Below are 22,571 nucleotides of genomic sequence, written 5' to 3' on the forward strand. Positions count from 1 at the left end.
TAAACCAACAGCAGATGGGGGCTTTTCCAGGGCCAGCTCACCTTCCTTTTGTTGTTTTCAGTCTGTGTGGCAATAAAAGTCCAGTCAGTAATTTACAACGCTATGAGCTCTAACTCGAGCAAACACAAGACTATTGCATTCCAAATGCTTGTTTTTCTTTACATTCAGTCACAAAGTCAAGGCACATATGTCCATGTGTGCCTGCTGCTCAAGCAAAGGTCTCCCAGGTGAGCAGCAGAGGATAGTTTGTGGGTACTTTGCAGGAATGTTCCTGGGCAGACACCAGCAGCTACAGTCTTCATCCAGGATGGCTTTTGCTCCTCTTAAAGTGACAAGACACAGTTGACTTAAAGGGGTAATATAGTGTGGCCTACCTGGACTAAAAACAGTCTCAAATACATCAGAACCCTGAATGGTCAGAAGTTTCCACCACATGTCAGCCTCCAGCATCCTCCAGCATTTCTTGGCACGGAAAACCCAGTTGTCCTTCACACAAGCAAGTGCCAGACTGCTAGTCAATCAATCAATAAATCAGGAATTGTAGAGCATGGCTAATCACCGGTGAAGGTATCCAGGCACTGGGATCCTGCTGCAACCAGTCAGGTCTTGAGTCCCTGTCTGAATTCAGTGAGAGAAGATGATGTTCGGAGGTGGGGGGATGTCATTCCAGGACTTGGTGGCAAGGTAGCAGCGTCCTCCGGTGTGGCTTCAACAGATGCAGGGAGAGTGAGAGAAGTAGAGTGCAGGTGTCTGGAGGGTTGGTGGTAGTTCAGACAGTGGTTGATGCATGCTGGATGGCCTTGTGGGTGTGCTTCAGCATCTTGAATTGGCCTCTTTTCTGGTGGGGAGGCAGTTGAGGCTCCTGCGGTTGGGGTGTTTGGGCCCGATTAGGGAGGTTGAGGATGTGTCTGGCAGCTGAGTTCTGCATCATCTAGAGTCTCTTCAGGAGTTGGGTGTTAATCCCTGCATATAGCGCATTGCCATGATTGAGTCGGCTGCTGACCAGGGCTTGGGTGACGGTTTTCCTGATATCGACAGGGCACTATCTGAAGACCTTTCGGAGCATGCAAATGGTGTGGAAGCAAGCAGAGGGGAGTGAAATGATCTGGCGTTTCATGGTGAGTTTGCTTTCCAGGATGATGCTAATTTTGCGGGCATGGGCTGTGGTTATGGGTCTGAGTTCAGAAGGCCACCAGGTGTTGTTCCATGGGGTGGTATTGTTTCCAAAGATTAGCACTTCAGTCTCGTCTGTGTTGAGCTTTAGGCAGTTGGTCTTCATAAAATCAGCGACGCTAATCATGCAGTTGTGGAAGTAGGTCCTGGTGGTGGAGGGATATTCTGAGAGCGAGAGGATGAGCTGAGTGTTGTCTGCATAGGAAATGATTTTGAGGCCATGGGTTCTGACAATGTTGGCCAGGGCTGTCTTGTAGGTGTTGAACAGGGTGAGGCTGAGGGATACCCATGCAGGATGCCGCAGATGATGCTCTTGGGCTCTGACGTGAAGGGCAGTAGGTGGATTACATTACAGGACCAGCCGCTACCATTATGTAATAAACCTTTATTGCTGCCCCAACATGCAGCCCTTTAAAGAATATTAATACATCACAAAGACAATATTCCAAAACAGAATATTTAACATCATATAACTCCATGTCACTAAGCATCTTCCTCTTTTATTCGCTGCTCTTACACAGTTAAGTACTATGCCCTTTCATATCCTAAGATGTTGTGACATGCTCATCTAACTTTTACTTTTACAGAGTACTTTTGGATGTAAGTGGTTATACATATTGATAGTAATATTACCCTTTTTCCTTAATTACTCTGCCAATTTATGGTAGGGTTAACGGATAGTATGATGTAATTTTTTTTTTTCTTATTAACAAAGCCTGCACGTCTTTTTGAATGACGCGAATGCCGAGGGCAGAGAAGTTGGGTCATGGCCTCTGCACTTCGGATCCTGGGCGCCTTTTGAGCGATGCGCAGGCCGAGAGTGGAGGGGTTGACTCGTGGCCTGATCGCCTCTGTGCCTGGGTGTCCTTCGAGTGACGCGCAGTCTGGTGGCAGAGGGCTCAGTTTGTGAGCTCCAGTGTTGCTCAAAGTGTTGCTGGGAGGACACTAGGCCTGGGGTGGGGAGATCTGAGCTGAGCATCATTCGGAGGAACGGCCTAGGATGTAAAGAGCTCGTTCGCAAGCTCGAGTAATTAATTTATTTTGGATGTAAAGAGCTTGTTTGCGACCTCGATTAATACACTTATTTTGTTGAGCTTGTTCGCAAGCTCGATTATTAAACTATTACACTTAGGTGGTCATTACAACCCTGGCGGTCGGTGTTAAAGCGGCGGTAAAACCGCCAACAGGCCAGCGGAAAACAAAATGGAATTACGACCGTGGCGGACACCACTAACATAGACAGCCAGTTTAACACTCCGACCGCCAAGGCGGTACCAACAAACACCGCGGCGGTAACCGCCAACTGACAGGCGGAAGACAATGTACCGCCCACTTTATTACAAGCCACCAATCCGCCACGTTTTCCGGGGCAGATACACCGCGAACAAAAACACGGCGGAAACAGGACTTGGAAGGGAAAACGCTCACCTCTACACATCCCACGAGGAACCAGGACGCCATGGAACCGGAACTTCAGATTCTTCCAGCCTTTATCTTCCTGCTCCTCTACCAGGAGCACGAACGCCGGCGGCAAAATCCACGGTGAGTACTGCACCTACGACACAGGGGAGGTGGGAGGGAAAAAACAGTGACACACACACGCAACACCAACACTCCAATCCCCACCCTCCCCCACAACACACACACTAATACACCATGAGACATCACAGTTACACTCCGAAACCACCCCTGGAAGAATGCAAGGACAAAAGGAAATGAGTCGAATGATTGTAATATATACGAAGACAGTAATAAAAAATATATACATATATTAAGATGTTCACACTATAAACAAATATATACACCAAGAATACAAGTCCAAGGTATTCCACTATCATAGTCCGTGGACAACTGGGCCCAAAAGGCATGGGCGAGGCCCACACTCAATACCCGAACAAGACGGAGAGAACACTGCTAGGGCATCAGATCGAAATAAAACAGGCACCTCAGGGGGAAGGGAAGGGGCGGCACCTCAGCCGGATGAGTGCACAACGCCAGATCCACGAGGGGGCTCCATGCTCACTGTTCAATCCTGGAGAGTGCAAAGCCACAGTCTCTCAAGTCTCTACAGTGGGTGGGTTGCCCACTGCTATGTCCTGGGGAGTGTAAAGCCACAGTCTCTCAAGTCTCTACAGTGGGTGGTTGGCCCACTGTTGAATCCTGGGGAGTGCTAAGCCACAGTCTCTCAAGTCTCTACAGTGGGTGGTTTGCCCACTGTACAATCCTGGGGAGTGCAAAGCCACAGTCTCTCAAGTCTCTACAGTGGGTGGTTTGCCCACTGTTCAATCCTGTGTAAAGCCACAGTCTCTCAAGTCTCTACAGTGGGTGGTTTGCCCACTGTTCAATCCTAGGGAGTGCAAAGCCACAGTCTCTCAAGTCTCTTCAGTGGGTGGTTGGCCCACTGCTATATCCTGGGGAGTGCAAAGCCACAGTCTCTCAAGTGGATAACATTCTCCACTGGTTTCTGGAGGGGGCTTTGTGCCCAGAGTGCTTCATCCTGCCAAGGACTGTGTGAGTGGATGTGATACTCCACTGGTTCTGGAGGGGGCTTTGTGCCCAGAGTGCTTCATCCTGCCAAGGACAGAGGTAGTGGATGTGGTACTCCACTGGTTCTGGAGGGGGCTTTGTGCCCAGAGTGCTTCATCCTGCCAAGGACTGGGGTAGTGGATACCTTTCTCCACTGGTTTCTGGAGGGGGCTTTGTGCCCAGAGTGCTTCATCCTGCCAAGGACTGTGTGAGTGGATGTGATACTCCACTGGTTCTGGAGGGGGCTTTGTGCCCAGAGTGCTTCATCCTGCCAAGGACAGAGGTAGTGGATGTGATACTCCACTGGTTCTGGAGGGGGCTTTGTGCCCAGAGTGCTTCATCCTTCCAAGGACAGAGGTAGTGGATGTGATACTCCACTGGTTCTGGAGGGGGCTTTGTGCCCAGAGTGCTTCATCCTGCTCGTGGCGGCCTCAGTAGCATCGGAATCATTGGCGCTCACTGGCCTGCGGTGCTGCTGGCGGCGGTGTCCTGGGCAGCGGTGCTGCTGGCGGCGGTGTCCTGGGCAGCAGTGCTGCTGGCGGGGGGGTCCTGGGCAGCGGTGCTGCTGGCGGCGGTGTCCTGGGCAGCGGGGCTGGTGACGGTCTTGTCCGCCTTGCAGATCTTCCCAGTCTTGCCGGTTTTACTGTGCCCCTTCCCCACCTTGGATGGTGGCGCATCTGTCTCCATATCCCCAACTGCACCCCTGGGAGCGGCTTTGGTGACTGATTTCTTTCCCCTCTCCCGCCGGGCACTGGCCAACTTTTTATGCTTTACAGGTGGGGGACTGTCCGTGCTCTGGCTCCTTGCCACACTGGCTGCCCTGCTGCCTGGCGCACTCCAGAAGCCAGTTACTACTGGCACCACTGGTCCTGCAGATGTTGTGGCTGAGGTGCTGGGTTGGGACCTGGAGAGTCGGGCCCTAGGAGACTGAAGGGGTGGGGGAGGTGAGGGAAAGAGGTCAAGATTGGACAGGAAAAGTTTCTTAGGAACACTGGGACGGGTAGATGGAGGTGGTTTGGGAGTGGAGGAAGAGGTAGTGGTTGTAGGAGGTGTACGTTTGGTGACTTTGGGTGAAGGTGCATGGGCTGGAGGCTGTCGTGAGGTGGATGGCTGTTGGGTGGGTGTGTAGCTGCGTTTGTGTACCTTGGGAGGTGGCCTCACAGACACACTGGGAGAGGACACAGGGAACGTGTGAATGGTAGTGGGAGTGGTGACTGCTCGTGAGCGGGGTGTGGTGGTGGGTGTGCTGGGGATGGACGTAGTAGCTGAGGATGTAGTGCATGCAGGTGTGAGTGGAGACGAGACAGGGAGGGAGGAGGGAGACGAGGAGGAGGGGGACACAGTGGAGGCAGTGGATGTTGGTGTGTCTGCATGTGTGTGATGCTTGCGTGAGTGCCTGTGGGATGTGTGGTGCTTATGTTTGCCAGAGCTTCCCTTGTGTGTTGAGGTGTGTGCATGCTGGTCTGATGGTGTGCTTGGGATAGGCTGAGGTACAGGGGTTTGGTTCTGGGTGGAGGAAGTTGGAGGGGGGAGGCTAGAGACAGGGACAATGGCTACCATTAGAGCGTAGGCCAGAGTCTGAAAAGGTTGCTGATGGGCTGCCTGACCAGAATGAATGCCCTCCAGGTAAGCATTGGTTTGTTGCAACTGCCTCACTACACCCTGGATGGCATTCAAAATGGTAGACTGCCCAACAGTGAGGGACCTGAGGAGGTCAATGGCCTCCTCACTGAGGGCAGCAGGGGTGACAGGGGCAGAGGCTGAGGTGCCTGGGGCGAAGGAGATGCCCACCCTCCTGGGTGAGTGGGCACGGGACACACGCTGAGGGGCTCCTGGGAGGGTGGTGCTGGTAGGGAGGGGTGGCAGCTGTACCTGTAGATGGGGGGGTCACAGATGGGCCCACCACTGCAAGGGAGCTCCCATCAGAGGAGGAGTCCATATCGCTGGTGTCAGCTCCTGTCCCTGTCATGGAGCTCCCCTCGCCCTCCGTCCCACTGGTAAATTCAGACTCCGTAGTGTCGTCCTCCAAGGCCATGTGGGATGCAGCTCCCTCCTGCTCCGGTGCCACTGCTCCTCCGCCTGATGATGCTCATGCACACAAGAACAGGGAGACCACAAAAAGGGGGGGGGACAGAAGAAAGACATGTTGAGTGCATGCAATACCGCTACCGCTGGCGGACACTACAGACACAGAAGCCCCCTGCACTACGCCGTGCACTTGGAGTTCCCAATTCAATCCCAGGGACATGGGTTACAAGGCTATGCCCGATTGCTGCACACATGGATGTCACAGGAGCCTGACTAGGTGTAGTTGGCACTGTACACAGGTGGGGTGTGGTGCCACAGGGCCTGCCTTAAGAAGGGTCCTTGCCTAATAAACTCACCCTGGCCTAGGGGAACCCACAGCCCACCTCCCCCACCCAGACATCTACAATGCACGCTGAATCAGCAGAATGAGAGTGTACTCACACCCTTGTGGCTGCTGTGATGCCCTCAAGCGCCCATCCAACTCCGGATACGCTACCGCCAGGATCCTGAACATCAGGGGGGTCATGGTGCGACGGGCACCCCTCCCACATTGGGAGGCCACCCCAGCTGGGCCTCCTCCGTCTTCTTGCTCCAGCGGCGAATGTCCTCCCATCTTTTCCGGCAGTGGGTGCTCCGTCTGTGGTAGACCCCCAGGGTCCGGACTTCCTTGGTGATGACACGCCAAATGTCCTTCTACTGGTGGTCGCTGACCTACAGGAATAGTACGGGGAAAAAGATAAGTTATTACCGTCCGCATCGTCACAGTAATTGGCCCGCATCCCTTCCCTTGCCATGACGTACATGCACTCACCGTCGTTTCAAGCACGCCTCATTCTCACCCCCCCTATCTTTCATCTACACCACTCCACACAGGAATTGCCCATACAGCATGCTCACAGTGTACTTACCTGTTTGTCTGGAGGACCGTAGAGTAGGGTGTACTGGGGGAGGACCCCATCCACGAGTTTCTCCAACTCCTCCGTGCTGAAGGCAGGAGCCCTTTCCTCAGACACACGAGCCATTGTCTCTTCCAGACTGAGGTCACAGCAGCACTTGCAGTGTAGATCCTCTCCTGTCGAAGATCAGGTATCAAGTGATTGATCAGAGAGAAAATGGCGGTCACGTCCGCGGCGGTGCGTACCACCGCGGCCGGCGTACATCGTCATTGGCTCCTGAGAACCATAGGGTCCAATGTTAACCAATGCAGGATTGCGCCACGGTCTTCGACCGCCTACCGCGACAGTGTACAACGCCAGCGCAGTTACCTCATATCCCATTGTCCCAGTTTACAGGTCAGGCAGCCGCCATTTCATGGGCCCACATGCCATTATTTTGGACTGCGTCACACATATCGAGGCCTTGCCTAAACACTCATATAGGCATATGTCGATTTGCTAATATTTCAGAGTAAGCTGTGTTTAGGTACCTCAGAGTTGGTTGACTCTCTGCTCGCTGTTCTCCTCCATAGGCAGCGTCCGCTGGGGCATGTGAGGAGATGGAGGCATCCTCCGGTGTACAGACCGCTGGTGGACCTGTCGACAATGGAGGAGCGACATGTGAAAATCACCTACAGACTTGATCGTGCCACAATCCAGGAACTGTGTGCCCAGTTGGAGCCAGACCTGATGTCAGCTATCCACCATCCCAGTAAAGTGCAGGTGCTGTCAGTACTCCATTTCCTAGCAAGTGGGTCATTTCAAACTACAGTGGCCATTGCATCAGGGATGTCCCAGCCTATTTTTTCCAACGTGTTGTCCAGAGTGTTTTCTACCCTGCTGAAACACATGCAGAGCTACACCGTTTTCCCTCAGGTGGAGGATTTGCCTACAGTGAAAGGTGATTTCTATGCCCTGGGACATATCCCCAACATCATAGGTGCCATTGATGGGACACATGTGGCCTTGGTCCCCCCCCGCAGGAGTGAACAGGTGTACAGAAACCGGAAGAGTTACCATTCGATGAATGTGCAGATGGTGTGTTTGGCAGACCAGTACATCTCCCATGTGAATGCCAAATTCCCTGGCTCAGTGCATGACGCTTACATCTTGAGAAATAGCAGCATCCCTTATGTGATGGGGCAACTCCAGAGGCACAGTGTGTGGCTATTAGGTGAGGACATGGACCCAATACAGCGTGAATAGTTGTCTGGGTCTAGGGATGTCCCTATGAGTTAGTGTGTGTCTAACAGTTGTCCCTCGCCATTTGCAGGTGACTCTGGTTACCCCAACCTGTCATGGCTACTGACCCCAGTGAGGTATCCCAGGACAAGGGCAGAGGAATGCTACAATGAGGCCCATGCGCGAACTCAGAGGGTTATAGAGAGGACCTTCGGCCTCCTGAAGGCCAGGTTCCTGTGCCTCCATATGACAGGTGGTTCCCTATTCTAATCACCAAAGAAGGTGTACCAGATCATTGTGGCCTGCTGTATGCTTCACAACTTGGCTTTGCGACGACAGGTGCCTTTTCTGCAGGAGGATGGTCCAGATGGTGGTGTTGTGGCAGCTGTGGAGCCTGTGGACAGTGAAGACGAGGAAGCAGAAGAAGAGGACATAGACAACAGGAACACGGTGATCCTGCAATACTTCCAGTGAGACACAGGTAAGAAGACAACACAGCCTGTTACATCTGATTTAATTCTACTACCTCTCATCTGTCTGTCATTTTCACCCAGTGTATGGTCACTGAGTTATCACTTTCCCTTACGATTTCACAGATGTGGGTCCCACTGTGTGACATCTGCTTTGTTTCCACATGAACTGGAGCTGTGTGACATAGGTATGTTGACATTACATTTGATATAGCATTTTGCCACTGTTATTGCACATACACATTTTCGAAAGCACAGACTGACTCCAGATTGTTTTTTGACTTAAGGGTGTTTATTGAAGTGCTCAATAGTGGAGGGGGTTGTAAAAAGGTCCGGGTGATGGTGGAGGAATGTCCATGGCAGAGTCCAGTCTATTAGTCTCACAGGTGCATTGTCCAAACGGGCATAGGAAGTGGAGCTGGGGCAGTTTAAGTATGGACAGGGTGACAAAGTGGGACAGAAGGATGACAATCAGGGTGGTCTCATTTCTTGGCAGGGGTCTTGGCAGTGTTCTCTGTCTTTGTCCTGGATCTCAGGGACCATTTGCGGGGTGGTTCTCCATCTGCAGGGGGTGGGGTGCTGGTGTGGTGGTTCTGGGGCGGTCCCTCCTGTCCAGCAGCACTGGTGGAGGTGGTGGGCAGTTCATCGTCCAGGCTAGTGTCAGGGGCCCCTTTTTGTGCCACAGTGTCCCTCCTGGTGTTCACGAGTTCCTTCAGCACCCCTACAATGGTGCTTAGGGTGGAATTGATGGATTTGAGTTCCTCCCTGAAGGCCAAATACTGTTCCTCCTGCAGCCGCTGGGTCTCCTGAAACTTGTCCAGTACTGTTGCCATTGTCTCTTGGTGGTAGGCTCCCATGATGTTGGGGAGGGCCTCGTGGAGAGTGGGTTCCCTGGGCCTGGTCTCCCCCAGTCGCACAGCAGCCCTCCCAATTCCCCTGTGTTCCTGGGCCTCTGTCCCCTGAACCGTGTGCCCACTACCACTGCCCCAGGTCCCTGGTGTTGGTGGGGTGGTGCGTTAGCCTGGGTTCCCTGTAGTGGTGGACACACTGCTGATTGACGTATCCTGGGGACAGAGGTATGGGCCCGCTGGGTGGGTGCTTCACTGGTTTTTCCAGAGGGGGCAATCTCTGTAGTGGCCTCTGCCAGTGTGAGGGGAACCGACTGTCCCGAGGTCCCAGATGGGCCGGGCTGGTCATCTAGATCCAGTTGGACAGAGCTGCTGTCATCACTGTGGACCTCTTTTGTGGGTGGAGTGGACATGTCTGGACCCTCCTGTCCGGTGACGTTGGGTAGGGGTCCTGCAGGGGTGTAAAGGCATGATTATTGCATCTGTGTGTGCCATGGTGTGCAATGGGTGGGTGACCGTGTACCCTAGTGCTTGCATTCCTGTGTAGGACCTTGTGTGATAATGGTTTAGGGGGGTGTATGGGTATGTGTAGTGGTGCTTTGGTGTTACATGCAGGGCTTGAGTTTGGGATGTGTTGTTTGTAATATTGGGACATACGTGAGGAGTAGAGTGATGGGGTGAGGGTGAGGGTGGGGGTATGTGATAGCATGCAGGTGGGTGGGGGATGTAATAGTTAAGATTTGACTTACCAGAGTCCATTCCTCCAGCTACTCCTGCGAGGCCCTTAGGATGCAGTATAGCCAAGACCTGCTCCTCCCATGTTGTTAGTTGTGGGGGAGGAGGTGGGGGTCCGCCGCCAGTCCTCTGAACCTCAATGTGGTGTCTTGAGACCACGGAACGCACCTTCCCCCGTAGGTCGTTCCACCTCTTCCTGATGTCATCCCTAGTTCTTGGGTGCTGTCCCACTGCGTTGACCCTGTCCACGATTCTTCACCATAGCTCCATCTTCCTAGCTATGGTGGTGTGCTGCACCTGTGATCCGAATAGCGGTTGTTCTACCCGGATGATTTCCTCCACCATGACCCTGAGCTCCTCCTCAGAGAACCTGGGGTGTCTTTGCGGTGCCATGGGGTGGTGTGGGTGATGTGTGGGGTGGTGTGTATTGTGATGTGTGGGGTGATATTTAGAGGTGTGTTATGTGAGGTGCGTGGATGTTGTGTGAGTGATGGTGTGGAGTGCCTGTGGATGCTAGTTTGTAGATGGTGGTGTCTCTCTCTGGCCCTCAGTCGCAATTGTTGACGTAAGGGTTTGTGGGTGATGTGGGTGAGTGTTTTATATTGTATTGGGTGTGTGGGAGTGGTGTGTGTATGTGTATCAGGTGTATGTATTTTGAAATGTCCAATGTGGTAGTGTTTTGTAAATGTGTGTGTATTTTGAGTGCAGCAGTGTGTACTGCCAATGGAATACCGCGGTTGAAAGACCGCCGCGTGGATTCGTGGGTCGTGATAGTATGGTCGTATTCCTGTTGGCGTGATGGTGGAGGTTTTGTTATCGCCAGTTTATCACTGACCTTTGGTGTGGCGCACTTGTGTGGGTGTCTGGATTTTGGCGGATTCCGAGCTGTGAGTCATAATGACCGTGGCGGAATTCAGCGGTCGCGGCGGTGTGTTGGCGGTCTTCTGCATGGCAGTAAGCGGCTATTACTGCCAATGTTGTAATGACCCTCTTGGTCTTTTACCTCACATCACGAGCGCTGGGCCAATGATACGACGGCTTATCGTTTTCATAATAAGGAAGCGTCTCGCTATGGCACGTAGAGCTTTTCCGTGGCAACACGTTCCTACCAACAATAAACCCCATATACAGTTGGGAGTTTTATCCCGTTGGGAGGTGTGATTTTTTTTTAACCTTTAACTTATACTGATATTTGAAAAAAAATAGATTTTAAAGGAGAGAGGATAGGAAATGCCTGAAACTGGTTACCCACTAAAACTACCAGTAACACAGATGTCTGAGGACATGCTTTAAAAGTTCCTAGATAGGGAACTAAAATCCTCTCTCAAAGAGGCTGTGGAAGCAGCCTTTGCAAAAAGGAAAAAGGATTACCCTTCAGAAGAGGACTATTTTTCTGTCTCAAATGAAGAAACCATTCCTTAAGTTAAAAAAGGATGCAAACCTACTAAATAAACTAAACACCTTTTGAAAGTGGGTGGACTATGCCCTGCGTATGGCCATACCCAATTTGAAGACAGCCTGAGTGCTACAAAGAGCCACGGTCATTCTTTGGGTAGCCTGAGTGCTACAAAGGAATGAGGTGCCCAGAGCGGCACATATAGCAGGAGCGACCATGTTGGCGCAATGGATATAGTTGTCCCCCGCGACATGAAAGAAATGAGTAGCCTATATAGCACAAAAGATAACAGTATGCGTATGCAGGCTCTAATGAGATTGAGGATGAGGCGGATGAGTATGTTTTCAATCTGCAGGAATTATTGAAGAATGATCTCCTTGATGAGGACTTAGTTCAGCCATCAAATTCACACAAAAAAGGCGATTAGAGATCCTTTGGGCATGAAAATGTTCAATCCTACTCGCATTGTCCACCCTAGAGGCTCGGATTGGTGGCCTATGGACCATGTGACTTCCTTTATGAAGCTCTGTATCCGCAAATGCCTTGATAAGGAGACACAGAACTTACTGAGGGCTGAACGTCCAAGACCGTTCATTGAAAATAAGTCAGGGATAAAACCCAATTTGGACCCAGAACTTCTGAGTTTCCTTTAAATCAGGGAAAGATCCTAGGAAATGTCTTGAGCGTTGCCTCAAACAATGCGAGGACAGATTAGTGGACAATTTGGGTCCACTGGCCAGAATCTTAGATATGGCTGAGGAAGCCTCAATTAAGAGTGTTCCTGCAGACTTAGAACTTCTCTGTGGTTGGAGTCAACGGGCCTTATGCCTCCTTGGCAATGCTAGTGCTAGTCTAATTGCCAAAAGAAGGAGAGACATTTTGATGAAAATTATCCCAAAGTTGGGGGACCTTGCCAACAAAGAGATTCCAGGAGAGCTAAATGGCCTTCAGTTTGGTGACAATTTTATAAATACCTTGGGTAAAAACGTATCTACATTTACTACCTTTAATAAGGCACAGTCTAATATGAAGATTATGATTTTTTGCTCAAAATTGGTCAACTATAACAAAGGACGCATGGGTATCGGACACTGTAAGAGGATTCAAAATAGACTTCTGTCAGATTCCATTTCAGGATCACCATCCGAGAGAATTAGCACTCAGTCAGGAACAACTGACATTAATAGATGAGAGGTCGCACAAATGTTGCTCAAAGGAGCAATATGCAAAGTCAGAGACTCAGAAAGAGGTTTTGTAAGTACTGTTTTCTTGGTAAGAAAGAAGGACAAGGGTTGGCGACCTGTAATAAATTTAAAGGGGTTGAACAGATTTCTAGTTTACAGATGCTTCAAGATGGAAGGGATCCATCTTCTACGAGACATTTTACAGGAAAAACACTGGCTAGTGAAGTTGAATCTAAAGGATGCCTACTTCATAATACCTATGGACTTAGACTCACAGAAGTGTCTGCGGTTCCGTTGGAAAGGCGTCTTGTACCAATTTTGCTGTATTCCATTTGGCCTGTCATCAGCCCCTTGGTGTTTCACCAAAGTTCTTCATCCTGTAGTCGCGTTCTTGAGGAAAACAGGGGTATGCTTGGTGATTTATCTGGATGATATGTTGCTGATGTCTCAAGATCAGGGAGAATTGTTGATGCACATGACATGGACAATAGCTGTCTTGCAAAGGTTGGGCTTCATTATCAATGGAGAAAAGCCAATCATGAACCCCACACAGAGTCTGGAATTTCTGGGATTCCAGATAGACACCAACACAACTCAATTGTGTCTGCTTGAAAAAAGTTGGCAAAGATCAAGAAAGAGGTATCCCACATTCTAGGAAAGGAAGCGGTAAGTCTGAGGGACCTAGCAAGGATGATTGGTCACTTATCTTTATCCGTTCAGGCAGTCTCTCTAGGACCAATGCATTACAGGGCTCTCCAGAGACTGAAAATGATGGGTCTGAGGAGAAGTCTATGGTATGCGGATACCATTCCACTGTTGAAGGAAGTTCGAGAAGACCTTCAATGGTGGTCAAACAACCTGGACAGCTGGATCGGAAAAGCTATATTTGGAAATACCCCAGAATTTATTGTAGAATCCGATGCAAGCAAACTTGGTTGGGGGGTGCCAAATTAGGGAAACTAGAGACAGAGTGAAGGTGGTCCGGGGAGGAGTTGTACCTACATATAAGAGTCTAGAGTTGTTAGCAGGCCTCAATGCATTAATGAGCTTCAAGTCCACTCTTGCCAGCAGTGTAGTATTGCTCAGAATGGACAATTTAACTGCATTATCTCATATCAATTGCCTAGGGGGAGCAAGGTCAAAGAATCTTGCAGATTTAGCAAAGAAAATCTGGTATTTTTGTTGGAGTCAGAAAATCATCTTGAAAGCAGAGTTTATCCCAAGTCATCAGAATATCATAGCAGACTGGAACTCAAGGTACTTAAGGGATTCCAGCAATTGGAAATTGAATCCGAAGTACTTCCAAAAGATTCAGAAATTGTGAGGCCCCTTTCAGATAGATCTGTTTGCCAGCAGACTGAGGTTTCAGGTAGAGAAATTTAACAGCTGGAGACCAGATCCCAGGGCACTGGCGGTGGATGCTTTAGTGCAGACTTAGAAGAGAGAGAATTGTTATGCTTTTCCCACTGTCTCTCTGTTCCACAGGGTGTTATTAAAAGTTCAAAAAGAATGCTGCAGCATCTTTCTAGTGACTCTCTTTTGGGGCTCACAGATTTGGTTCCCAGGAATAATGGAGCTGGCAGTGGAAGTTCCTCGTATGATTTTAGGAACTTCAGGTCTTTTGGAGGGTCAGGAAGGCGAGGAGCACCCCTTGGTGCTAGAAGGAAACCTGAACTTTCATGTCTGGAAGATTTCAGGAGATCCGGGATATACTCAGGCCGTTCCGGAGAGGCTAAAGACCTTTGGGAAGAATCATGGGCACCAGGTACCTGGAAAAGATATGCCGGAGTATGGAGTAAGTGGTGTAGTTGGTGCATGGAGAGGAATTTGGATCCCGTGGGGGCTTCTTTAGTAGAAGTGTCAAACTTCTTAGCACAGCTGTTTAGAGCAGAACTCTCTTATAGAACCGTAAATTCTTACAGGTCTGGTATTTCGACCGGTCATTCCCTAGTGAAGGACTACGCTATCGGTAGTGACCCCTTGATATGCAGAGTAATGAAAGTAATCAGGCTTCGGCGTCCACCTAAGGTTAGGTATGATTCGCTTTGGAATGTTAATCATGTTTTCAACCTGTTTGTCTCATAGCCTGACAATTCCTATCTTTCTAGGAAAAGGATTTCATTAAAGCTGGCTACTTTACTCTGTCTAATATCTTTCAGAAGAGTATCACATATAAAGGCACTTGAGACTTCTAGTAGTTTCTTTACCTCGGATGGGGTCTATTTTGAGATTTGGGAAAGGACAAAAACGATGTCTGAGAAAATATTTTACCCGTATTTTAATGAATGTAGAAAATTGTGTGTTGTGAGTTGTATAAGGGTTTACGAACAGACAATGTTAGAATTCAGACCAGATAGAGAGAATCAATTGTTAATTTCATATGTTAAACGTTATAGAGCAGTTTCAACAGCTACTATTTCACGATGGGTAAGGGCTGTTATGTCTGAAGCAGGAAAAGATTTGACTAAATTTGGGGCTCACTCCTCTAGGGGTGCTATGGCCAGTAAAGTTATCAGGGCAGGTGGCACGCTTGCTGATATTATGAAAGCAGCAGATTGGTCAAGTGCTAGCACTTTTGCAACTTTTTATCTTAAACCAGTGGAACATGTGAGTGGTGTAGCATTGGAAAGCTTTAAACATGCATAATGGTAGCCTCCGGTCCTGTAATGAAATGACGATTCTCCAATTAACATACAGAGCGAATCTTGATTTCATTAGGGACAACGGAGGCGAACATTATACCGCCCACAACTCCAATGTTTTCTCATCCATTTTTCATTATTTAATATGCATATCTAGTATGGTTTATTGCTACACTAACTCTATAGTTCTTTCTTTTAAGGAAAATTAAATAATAGATTATTTTGATGGTATCACTTGTCCTTTTTTTCTTTCAGTTAATTTGCTTTAAGAAACGTGTCCAATCAAACCAAAGTAACATTGCGTGTTTCGTCGCAACTTAAAGAGGAAGATGCTTAGTGACACAGAGTTATATGATGTTAAATATTCTGTTTTGGAATATTGTCTTTGTGATGTATTAATATTCTTTAAAGTGCTGCATGTTGGGGCAGCAATAAAAGTGTATTGCATAATGTTAGCAGCTGTTGTCCTTAACCCCTTCGCTGCCAGGCCTTTTCCCCCTCCTGTGCCAGGCCTTTTTTTGCCTATTTGGGGCAGTTCGCGCTTAGGCCCTCATAACTTTTTGTCCACATAAGCTAACCAAGCCAAATTTGCGTCCTTTTTTTCCAACATCCTAGGGATTCTAGAGGTACCCAGACTTTGTGGGTTCCCTTGAAGGAGGCCAAGAAATTGGCCAAAATACAGTGAAAATTTCGTTTTTTTCAAAAAATGTGGAAAAAGTGGCTGCAGAAAAAGGCTTGTGGTTTTTCCCCTGAAAATGGCATCAACAAAGGGTTTGCGGTGCTAAACTCAGCAGCTTCCCAGCTTTCAGGAACAGGCAGACTTGAATCAGAAAACCCAATTTTTCAACACAATTTTGGCATTTTACTGGGACATACCCCATTTTTGCAGTTTTTTGTGCTTTCAGCCTCCTTCCAGTCAGTGACAGAAATGGGCATGAAACCAATGCTGGATCCCAGAAACCTAAACATTTCTGAAAAGTAGACAAAATTCTGAATTTAGCAAGGGGTCATTTATGTAGATCCTACAAGGGTTTCCTACAGAAAATAACAACTGAAAAAGAAAAATATTGAAATTGAGGTGAAAAAAACATAAATGTTTCTCTACGTTTTACTCTGTAACTTTTCCCTGCAATGTCAGATTATCGAAAGCAATATACCGTTACGTCTGCTGGACTCCTCTGGTTGCGGGGATACATAGGGCTTGTAGGTTCATCAAGAACCCAAGGAACCCAGAGCCAATAAATGAGCTGCAGCCTGACGTGCGTTTTCATTCTATACCGGGTATAAAGCAATTCATTTGCTGAAATATAAAGAGTAAAAAATTGCTATCAAGAAACCTTTGTATTTCCAAAAAGGGCACAAGATAAGGTGTTGAGGAGCAGTGGTTATTTGCACATATCTGAATTCCGGGGTGACCAAACTAGCATGTGAATTACAGGGCATTTCTCAAATAGATGTCTTTTTTACACACTCTCCTATATTTGGAAGGAAAAAATGTAGAGAAAGACAAGGGGCAATAGCACTTGTTTTGCTAATCTATGTTCCCCCAAGTCTCCCGATAAAAATGATACCTCACTTGTGTGGGTAGGCCTAGCGCCCGCGACAGGAAACGCCCCAAAGCGCAACGTGGACACATCCAAAATTTTGGGAGAAAACAGAGGTGTTTTTTTGCGAAGTGCCTACCTGTAGATTTTGGCCTCTAGCTCAGCCGGCACCTAGGGAAACCTACCAAACCTGTGCATTTCTGAAAACTAGAGACCTAGGGGAATCCAAGGAGGGGTGACTTGCGGGGCTCGGACCAGGTTCTGTTACCCAGAATCCTTTGCAAACCTCAAAATTTGGCTAAAAAAACACATGTCCCTCACATTTCTGTGGCAGAAAGTTCTGGAATCTGAGAGGAGCCACAAATTTCCTTCCACCCAGCGTTCCCCCAAGTCTCCCGATAAAAATGATACCTCACTTGCGTGGGTAGGCCTAGCGCCGGCGACAGGAAACACCCCAAAGCGCAACGTGGACACATCCTAAATTTTGGGAAAAAACAGAGGTATTTTTTGCGAAGTGCCTACCTGTAGGTTTTGGCCTCTAGCTCAGCCGGCACCTAGGGAAACCTACCAAACCTGTGCATTTCTGAAAACTAGAGACCTAGGGGAATCCAAGGAGGGGTGACTTGCGGGGCTCGGACCAGGTTCTGTTACCCAGAATCCTTTGCAAACCTCAAAATTTGGCTAAAAAAACACATGTCCCTCACATTTCTGTGGCAGAAAGTTCTGGAATCTGAGAGGAGCTACAAATTTCCTTCCACCCAGCGTTCCCCCAAGTCTCCCGATAAAAATGATACCTCACTTGCGTGGGTAGGCCTAGCGCCGGCGACAGGAAACACCCCAAAGCGCAACGTGGACACATCCTAAATTTTGGGAAAAAACAGAGGTGTTTTTTGCGAAGTGCCTACCTGTAGATTTTGGCCTCTGGCTCAGCCGGCACCTAGGGAAACCTACCAAACCTGTGCATTTCTGAAAACTAGAGACCTAGGGGAATCCAAGGAGGGGTGACTTGCGGGGCTCGGACCAGGTTCTGTTACCCAGAATCCTTTGCAAACCTCAAAATTTGGCTAAAAAAACACATGTCCCTCACATTTCTGTGGCAGAAAGTTCTGGAATCTGAGAGGAGCTACAAATTTCCTTCCACCCAGCGTTCCCCCAAGTCTCCCGATAAAAATGATACCTCACTTGCGTGGGTAGGCCTAGCGCCGGCGACAGGAAACACCCCAAAGCGCAACGTGGACACATCCTAAATTTGGGGAAAAAACAGAGGTGTTTTTTGCGAAGTGCCTACCTGTAGATTTTGGCCTCTAGCTCAGCCGGCACCTAGGGAAACCTACCAAACCTGTGCATTTCTGAAAACTAGAGACCTAGGGGAATCCAAGGAGGGGTGACTTGCAGGGCTCGGACCAGGTTCTGTTACCTAGAATCCTTTGCAAACCTCAAAATTTGGCTAAAAAAACACATGTCCCTCACATTTCTGTGGCAGAAAGTTCTGGAATCTGAGAGGAGCTACAAATTTCCTTCCACCCAGCGTTCCCCCAAGTCTCCCGATAAAAATGATACCTCACTTGCGTGGGTAGGCCTAGCGCCGGCGACAGGAAACACCCCAAAGCGCAACGTGGACACATCCTAAATTTTGGGAAAAAACAGAGGTGTTTTTTGCGAAGTGCCTACCTGTAGATTTTGGCCTCTAGCTCAGCCGGCACCTAGGGAAACCTACCAAACCTGTGCATTTCTGAAAATTAGAGACCTAGGGGAATCCAAGGAGGGGTGACTTGCGGGGCTCGGACCAGGTTCTGTTACCCAGAATCCTTTGCAAACCTCAAACTTTGGCTAAAAAAACACATGTCCCTCACATTTCTGTGGCAGAAAGTTCTGGAATCTGAGAGGAGCCACAAATTTCCTTCCACCCAGCGTTCCCCCAAGTCTCCCAATAAAAATGATACCTCACTTGCGTGGGTAGGCCTAGCGCCGGCGACAGGAAACACCCCAAAGCGCAACATGGACACATCCTAAATTTTGGGAAAAAACAGAGGTGTTTTTTGCGAAGTGCCTACCTGTAGATTTTGGCCTCTAGCTCAGCCGGCACCTAGGGAAACCTACCAAACCTGTGCATTTCTGAAAACTAGAGACCTTGGGGAATCCAAGGAGGGGTGACTTGCGGGGCTCGGACCAGGTTCTGTTACCCAGAATCCTTTGCAAACCTCAAAATTTGGCTAAAAAAACACATGTCCCTCACATTTCTGTGGCAGAAAGTTCTGGAATCTGAGAGGAGCCACAAATTTCCTTCCACCCAGCGTTCCCCCAAGTCTCCCGATAAAAATGATACCTCACTTGCATGGGTAGGCCTAGCGCCGGCGACAGGAAACACCCCAAAGCGCAACGTGGACACATCCTAAATTTGGGGAAAAAACAGAGGTGTTTTTTGCGAAGTGCCTACCTGTAGATTTTGGCCTCCAGCTCAGCCGGCACCTAGGGAAACCTACCAAACCTGTGCATTTCTGAAAACTAGAGACCTAGGGGAATCCAAGGAGGGGTGACTTGCGGGGCTCGGACCAGGTTCTGTTACCCAGAATCCTTTGCAAACCTCAAAATTTGGCTAAAAAAACACATGTCCCTCACATTTCTGTGGCAGAAAGTTCTGGAATCTGAGAGGAGCCACAAATTTCCTTCCACCCAGCGTTCCCCCAAGTCTCCCGATAAAAATGATACCTCACTTGCGTGGGTAGGCCTAGCGCCGGCGACAGGAAACACCCCAAAACGCAACGTGGACACATCCCGTTTTTTTAAAGAAAACAGTGCCTACCTGTGGATTTTGGCCTGTAGCTCACCTGGCACCTAGGGAAACCTACCAAACCTGTGCATTTCTGAAAACTAGAGACCTAGGGGAATCCAAGATGGGGTGACTTGCGGGGCTCGGACCAGGTTCTGTTACCCAGAATCCTTTGCAAACCTCAAAATTTGGCTAAAATAACAAGTTTTCCTCACATTTCGGTGACAGAAAGTTCTGGAATCTGAGAGGAGCCACAAATTTCCTTCCACCCAGCGTTCCCCCAAGTCTCCCGATAAAAATGATACCTCACTTGTGTGGGTGGGCCAGGTGCCTGGAACAGAATAAGGCCCAAAACCTGAAGGGATAGAAGGGATAGTTGGGGGAGCCACGCAAGCCACACCTCCCTGGACTCCTTGGGGTGCCTATTTTAAAAAAAAATCTGGGTTTTGTAGGTTTCCCTACATGACAGCCGCACCTTGGACCAAAAACATAGGTGGGCCCTCCCCCCCCAAACACAGGCATTTTTGGAATATATCACTTTGATGTGTGCACATACGTCTGTGATGTGCCAAACACTAAAATTGTGAAAAGAAACACACTTAGGTTATGTGAAGAAGACCCCTCACCCACCAACCAAGTTGGTGGCATGCTTCATCATCGGGGTCCCACCCGAGGCACCTAGCGTGTCACAGGTGTGCTGCGACACCTGATTACAGCGGAGCAGGTTTTGTCTTTTTGTACAACACATACTGGTTGGATTTGGCACGAGGGTGAGTGATGGTTCAGTGGATCAAATTTTATTAACAAGAGATTTCACAAAAATGAAATGCACTGCTAATAACTGAAAGGCAAAAAAGTGAACCAATGACTCACAGCTCGTGAGCTGTAAAGCCGCGACAAGGCACCAACCGCTTTACAGGCCATTCACACACCTTTCATACATGACACGCACAAGACCATTCACACCGCCAGCCACGGGCCCAGCACATTACAACACTCACATCGACAGACCGCGCCACTCAAGGGCCCATCACTTACATACGCCCACATGCCTGATACAAGAATCACACCAGCTGATGGGAGTGTGGACTGCCGTTCGGCTGGCACCGCCAGCCAAGCGCCACCCCACGCACACCGCCAGCCAAGCGCCACCCCACGCACACCGCCAGCCAAGCGCCACCCCATGCACACCGCCAGCCAAGCGCCACCCCACGCACACCGCCAGCCAAGCGCCACCCCACGCACACCGCCAGCCAAGCGCCACCCCACGCACACCGCAATCACTTATTTTTTATTTATAAACAACAAAGAAACTACTAATTATAAAATAAGCACAAAACTACAAACACAAAAGCTCTAACTAAATACACAACAGATGCCAACCGTGAAACATATGAAAATATAAAACAGACAGCTTACGCTCACGGTATTTCCCAAAAGTTTTTCCTTGTGTGGTAACTTCTAAAACAGCTGGGCACACACAGCCCAGGCTTTGAAGGGCATTCGGGGCAGTACATCCGGCTCTCCCTCCGGATTGATCTCCGGGCACATACTCTACATTTCTTTGTGGGCATGTCTTTTTTGGGAGTGGGAGGAATGTGATCTGGAAAGTGCCGATCTTTCAATCTAGCCACATCCTCCACCACTTCTACTCTAGGAACTCTTGCCGGTTCCACCACAATAAGGCTTTCTATCACCGACTCCTGAAATTTAACAAATGTCATCCTTGACTCGGGTGAACAATCCTTGTATACAATAAAGGCATTAAAAGTTGCCAAATGAAATAAATGTAGGGCCAACTTTTTATACCACACATATGACTTACGAAGAGCAGTGTAAGGTTCTAACCTCTGATCTACTCTATCAACACCACCCATGTGCCTATTGTAGTCCAAAATGCACGCAGGTTTGCGCACTTCCGCAACCTGACCCCAAACAGCCACAGGGGAAGTACTCTCATCATGGATGGTCGATAGCATGTACACATCCCTCCTGTCTGAAAAATTCAGAGCTAGCAGCTCATTATTCCGCAAGGCACTGCACTGTCCCCTCTCAAGTTTTTTACAGACAAGCTCCCTTGGATAGCCTTTCCGGTTAGAACGGATTGTGCCACAAGCAACAGTGTCCACCCTAAACAACTCCTTGAACAACTGCACTCCAGTGTAGAAATTATCTACGTACAAATGGTGACCTTTGTTAAACAGCCGTCTAGCAAGTTCCCACACAATTTTTTCGCTAACTCCAAAAGTGGCCGGACAACCAGGAGGGTCAATACTGGAATCCCTACCAGTGTAGACCCGGAAATTATACACATATCCTGTACTGCTTTCTGACAGCAGATACAATTTAATCCCATACCGTGCCCTCTTACTAGGAATGTACTGCTTAAAAACTAAACGCCCCTTGAAAAGGACCAAAGACTCGTCCACACTTATCTCTTTGCCTGGGACATAGACCTCTGAAAACCGATCCACAAAATGATCAAGGACAGGCCTAATCTTAAAAAGGCGGTCACAATCAGGGTGATCTCGTGGCAAGGCTAAAGCATTGTCTACAAAATGCAGCATACGAAGAAGAAGCAAATACCGATTACGTGTCATAGTTGCAGGAAATATAGCAGTTGCCATCAAGGGACTAGTAGACCAATAAGAAGCCAGTGACGGCTTCCTGATCAACCCCATCAAAAAAGACAAACCTAAAAACCTTTTCATCTCTTCCAGATATGTGGGAACCCAATGAGTAGCTCTAGACTGAGGTTTAAGTCTGGCAGCGTTGTCCCGCAAATATTGCTCTGCATACACATTTGTCTGCTCCACAATCTCTTCCAAAAATACATCGTCCATAAACAAGTGAAAGAAATGGACAGGCAGAAAGTTTTCCGTATTAACTCTACACCCTGGGAGACCAGTAAATGCAGGTAACTGTGGCTGCTCCATGTTTGGGGCAATCCAGGTGTCAGGTCTTCCAATGGGAAACCCTGCAGCCCCAGGCTGCTGCACTCTTGGCACATCAATGTCCTCCTCTAACACAGGCCCTTCATCTGCACTGAGAGTAGCTTCCTCATCAGAAGAATACTCTCGGACAGAAAACTCACTTCCAGAATCTCCTGCTTCCTCCTCTGCCTCAGATGCAGAGTCA

Source organism: Pleurodeles waltl, chromosome 1_2, assembly GCF_031143425.1.
Source record: "Pleurodeles waltl isolate 20211129_DDA chromosome 1_2, aPleWal1.hap1.20221129, whole genome shotgun sequence".
NCBI lineage: Eukaryota > Metazoa > Chordata > Amphibia > Caudata > Salamandridae > Pleurodeles > Pleurodeles waltl.